The following is a 5182-nucleotide window of genomic DNA, read 5'->3' as shown; positions in this document are numbered from 1 at the left end:
CACACACACACAGACACACACACACAGACACACACACACAGACACACACACACAGACACACACACACACACAGAGAGAGAGAACAAAGCGTTAATAAGGTTTGTGAAAACTCCAAACACAAACAAATTTCTATCCTTTACAGAAAATGAACCTAAAAATTTAGACTGATGAATGTTGTTGTTTGTGTGACACTGACACCAAAAAAAGTTTTATTTATTTATTTATTTATTTATTTATTGTAATTTTAAAACATGTCAACAATTGGAGACTAAAAGTTTTGGTGATGAACCTGCAAATATGACTCGATAGTAGATCTTAGAAAAATATTAATATGTCTTTAAAAAGACAAAAACCTTTTGCTGTTTTGCTGCGTTTCTGTCTGTAAATTAGAAACATTTCTTGAAGGAATCCATATCGACCAACACCTTTCATGAGTTTTAKTTCAAGATGGCCGCCACTTTTTACGAGATGTTGATAAATGGAGTGTGTGCAGAGGATGAGTCTCAACTATCAAGTAAATAAGTTAATGGAGACATTTCTAATTATAAATTAGATAATCTGTGGCAGACTCCAAACTTGCTTCATTCAAGTCGGTACATTTAACGTTGCTGTAAACACTAGAATGTGTGTATTTGTGGAACTTTTAAACCTCACACCCAGTTTTTATTTTAAGTTCTGTGAAGTTCGGAGCTTTCCTTGAGCTTTAAATGAATGCGTTAAAGAGCTTTCACAAATACGATTTGGACGACACATAAAAAGACAATCAGTTAAAAATAAATGACTATAAATATAAATATAAAACCAGGCAGGTTTATTTTTCCCAACTTGGCAGACATTTACAGCGAACGCAGCCGTCGCTTCCTGCAAGGAGGTGGAAAAACAATCAAAAGCACGAGCTCCGGGTTCAACCGTCGTTTCATCTGTTCAAATTAAAAACAAAGAGCAGAACGAAAACAACAAAAGCTGCTTATTTTTTTCTGACCTAATTTAGTTTGCAGAGATTCCTTCGCCTCGTTTATAAATGGGTTCTGGATTGACTTAATTCCAGAGTTCTGCTTTTCTTATTTCTGTTTGGCTTTATGTTGTTTTTATTTATTTATTTTTTCTGTCTCATTAGTCCGGTCCTCTTGATGCAGCACAACACAGTCCACTGAGCCGCTTTAATTAAAGACAAATTTGTTTGTATCTAGAGGTTAAAACTGACAGAAGTGACATAAAAAATACTTAAATTTAATTATTGAAAAGCAGAAATAGCTTTTGAACTTTTAGTTCAACAGAATGGAGAAAAATAAATGACATCCTGAGAAAAGATTGAAACTATTTTAACCGTTAACTCAGGTGTGTCCTGTAGTCAGCATCACAGGTGCACGCCTGTTTACAGGGTGACAGGTTAGCATTTTAGCTACATTTTGCATGTAAGCTTATTGTTACAATAACTCATTTTAGCTAGCTTTTTGTAGAAGCTAAAAAAGCAAAAAGGTAGCTTGAAGCGTTGCTTCTAGGTAGCCCTTTTAGTTTTTAGCCAGCTTTTTGCTACTTTTATCCTTATTAGAATAGAATAGAATAGAATTCAACTTTATTGTCATTGCACTGTCACAAGTACAAGCAACGAAATGTAGTTTGCATCTATCCAGAAGTGCTATACAGGGTATAATATGTATTTACAGATGTGCAAAGGTTACTATAAAAATAAAATGTTCAGTATAAAAACAATATAATAAAATAAAAAAATATGGGTGCTATGTGCACATATACAGATTATGCAGATTATACAGAATGTTAGGAATGAATTGTATATGTATTAGTAGATTTACAATGTAAGATTGTTAATAGCAAATAAGATTTCCAGATTATATACAGAGTATGTATGACTGTGAGGACAGTCCGTATGTTATTGTTTTACGGGGGGACGGGGGACGGGGGGGGTACAGTCCTTCTAGTTGTGTCAGGAGGCGTTCATGAGCGTGACAGCTGTAGGAAAGAAGCTGTTCCGATGCCTGGTGGTTCTGGTCCGTAGGCTTCTGTAACGCCTCCCAGAAGGCAGGAGGGAGAAGAGTGTGTGTGCGGGGTGGGTGGAGTCCTTGGTGATTTTACCAGCCCTTTTCAGACACCTCTTCCTGTAGATGTCCTTGATGGCAGGGAGCGGTGCCCCGGCGATGTGCTGGGCAGTTTTCACCACCCTCTGCAGCGCCTTCCGGTCGGAGACAGTGCAGTTCCCATACCAGACTGTAATGCAGTTGGTGAGGATGCTCTCGATGGTGCAGCGGTAGAAGTTTGTAATGACCTCTGAGGACAGGTGGTTCTTCCTCAGGGTCCTCATGAAGAAGAGGCGCTGGTGTGCCTTCTTGATGAGTTTGGAGCAGCTGGTCGTCCAGGTCAGATCCTTGGAGATGTGGACCCCCAGGATCTTAAAGCTGTCTACACGCTCCACCTCTGTCCGCTTAATGTGGATGGGTGGGTGCAGGTCAGCGTTCCTCCTGAAGTCCACGATGAGCTCCTTGGTCTTCTCCGTGTTCAGCTGCAAGTTGTTTTTGTCGCACCACTCAGCCAGACGGTCCACCTCCTCCCTGTAGGCGGCCTCATCGTTATCTCTGATTAGGCCGATCACTGTGGTGTCATCTGCAAACTTGAGGGCTACCGGACGGTAGTCATTGAGTCTGGTTGGGTTGGAATTCTTGGGGATTGGGATGATGGAGGTAGACTTGAAGCAGGTCGGTACCACAGCGCGGACCAGGGACAGGTTGAAGATCTCTGTTAGCACTCCTGCCAGCTCCTCAGAGCATGCTCTAAGGACACGTCCAGGTATGCCATCAGGACCCGCAGCCTTGTGTGATTTAATCCTGCTCAAAGCCGCTCCTACGTCAGTGGAGAAAAGAATCAGTGGCTGTTGGTCTGAGGTGGTGGTTGCCTTAGATGCAGTTGTGGTGTTCCCTCTTTCAAAACGAGCATAGAAGTTGTTAAGCTCATTGAGGAAGGAGACATCAGAGGAGGCGGGGTTGGTGTTGGGATTCTTGTAGTCTGTGAGAATCTGAAGGCCTTGCCACATACTTCGGGGGTTGGAGTTGGAAAAGTGATCCTCCACCTTCTTTTTGTAGTGGTGTTTGGCCTTCTTGATTCCCCTCTTCAGCTCAGCCCTGGCTGCACTGTAGGTCTGTGCATCCCCTGACCTGAAGGCGATGTTGCGGGCCTTCAGCAGGAGACGAACATCTCGGTTCATCCAGGGTTTCTGGTTAGGGTACATGGTGATGCGTTTATAGGTGGTGACGGAGTCTATGGTAGTGGAAACGTGGTCCAATACAGATGAAGCGTACTGATCCAAGTCTGTGTGGTGGAAAGTATTCCAATCAGATTGTTATTCAGCCGTTTACTACATTTACTAATTAAAGCTAACATTTTGTAGAAGCAAAACAGCAAAAAGATAGCTTGAAGCATAGCCTTCTGCTGATTTTAGCCTTTATCTTGCCCTTTTTAGGCCTCTATGTAGCCCYTTTTTGGGAACTAATGCTGCTGTTACACATGAACTTCCTGTCTGCGGGACGATAAAGCCTGTTTCTATTCTATTCTGTTCTATTCTATTCTTTCAGCCTTTAGCCAGTTTTTTTGCTACTTTTATCCTTTAGCTTGTCTATATACATTTAATATGTCCAGCTAATTCTAATAGAAGCTAAACTGCAAAAAGGTAGCTTGAAGTGTAGCCTTCTGCTGATTTTAGCCTCTATCTTGCCCTTTGCTGTTTTAAGCCTCTGTAGCCCTTTGCTGCGTGCAGATTTTAGCCATCTTTTTGCTACCTTTACCCTTTAGCTAACATATCGACATTTACAAATTCTAGCTAGCACTTTATAGAAGCTAAAACAGCAAAAGGATAGCTTGAAGTGTAGCCCTCTGCTAATTTTAGCCTCTACCTAGTCCATTGTTGTTTTTAGCTTTTAGGTAGCCCTTTACTGCATGCAGATTTTAGCCATCTTTTTGCAACTTTTGTCCTTTAGCTAACATTTACTAATTCTAGCTAGAATTTTATAGAAACTAAAACAGCAAAAGGGTAGCTTGTAGGTGATTTTAGCTTCTACCTAGCCCTTTGCTGTGTTTTAGCTTCTATGTAGCCCTTTACTGCAAACCAGATTTTTGCTACTTTTATAATTTAGCTTTTAAAATGTTACCTAGTTTTTAATAGAAGCTAAAACAGCAAAAAGGTAGCTTGAAGTGTAGCCTTATCCTGCTTTAAAGTGGTAAAACGTAGTTTTTAGGTAGTCAGAGACTTGTTTTTATTTATTTATTTTAGCTAGTCTTTTGCTGCTTCAAAACCCTAACCTTAACCAAAAAAAAAAACAGCTTGCTAGCTTGAAGCATAGCCTTCTGCTCTTGTTAGCCTCTTTATAGCCTTTTCACTACATTTAGCCATCTGGTAGCCTTTTGTCATTTGTAGCTTTTGGCTACTTCTGTCTTTTAGCCAGGTGACAGGTAGTCACAGGGCTGTTCGGTATCATGGTGTGTAACACAGAAAGATGAAGACTGAGGAGCTGAAAAAGACGGCCGAGCAGCAAGCTAAAGGTTGGTGCACCATCATAACAACGGAGAAGTGTGCACGTTTGTGTGCACGTTTGCACGTTGATGGAGGCCGTCTTAAACCTGATTGTCTGTGGCAGCTCACCTGTGTTTCCCTTCAGCTTGCCACTTCTCGTCATTCTTCCAAACGTCCCTCTTTTTTCATCTTTTATGTCCCTCTCTGTCTGTCTGTCACATCTTTTTTCATTCCACGTCATTTTTATTTTTTACTTCATTTTTTTTCCTTAAGTTGCGACCTGCCCTCTGGTTCACCTTTCTGTCTCTGTAAGGACTTCCAGGCCGTCTGTAACTCRCACACGGTCGACACAAACTCATCGCTCACGTTTCTTTTCAGACGTTTTGAAGGCCTGTTATTTTTCAGTCTCAGAAACAACAAACAGACTGATGGACCAGAATCATCCTGACAAACATGAAACCTGTGAAATCACTCATTTGGAGCAACCATAGACTTAAATATCACTAGACTGAGCCCCGCCCATACCGTCCACTGGTAGTGTCTGTGACATCATGGAGGAGCAGAAATGGCGTCTAAAATGTCAACAGCTCACAGCCTCCAGAGAAACTAATAGATAAACAACGAGCTGAACTGGATCTGTTTCACAGACTATCTGTCATGTTT

The 5182-nt window shown here is 41.3% G+C and overlaps 2 protein-coding genes across 3 annotated transcripts in view; both read left to right on the top strand.

The window, feature by feature from the left end:
- LOC106523350 (tripartite motif-containing protein 35) overlaps positions 1 to 5182 on the top strand; it is a 105312-nt gene that overhangs the window by 87206 nt on the left and 12924 nt on the right. The gene's annotated exons all lie outside the window — the stretch shown is intronic.
- Positions 4530 to 5182, top strand: part of LOC106523349 (nuclear factor 7, brain) — a 3226-nt gene continuing 2573 nt past the window's right edge. Inside the window, exon 1 of the mRNA XM_014016740.1 lies at positions 4530 to 4548. The gene's annotated coding sequence lies outside the window, so the exon portion shown is untranslated. The remainder of the gene's footprint in view (positions 4549 to 5182) is intronic.

This window comes from Austrofundulus limnaeus, unplaced genomic scaffold (assembly GCF_001266775.1).
Source record: "Austrofundulus limnaeus strain Quisiro unplaced genomic scaffold, Austrofundulus_limnaeus-1.0 Scaffold153, whole genome shotgun sequence".
In the NCBI taxonomy this organism is placed as follows: domain Eukaryota; kingdom Metazoa; phylum Chordata; class Actinopteri; order Cyprinodontiformes; family Rivulidae; genus Austrofundulus; species Austrofundulus limnaeus.
Note: the sequence above shows the minus strand (reverse complement) of the source record. Positions and strands in the feature narration are given on the sequence as shown.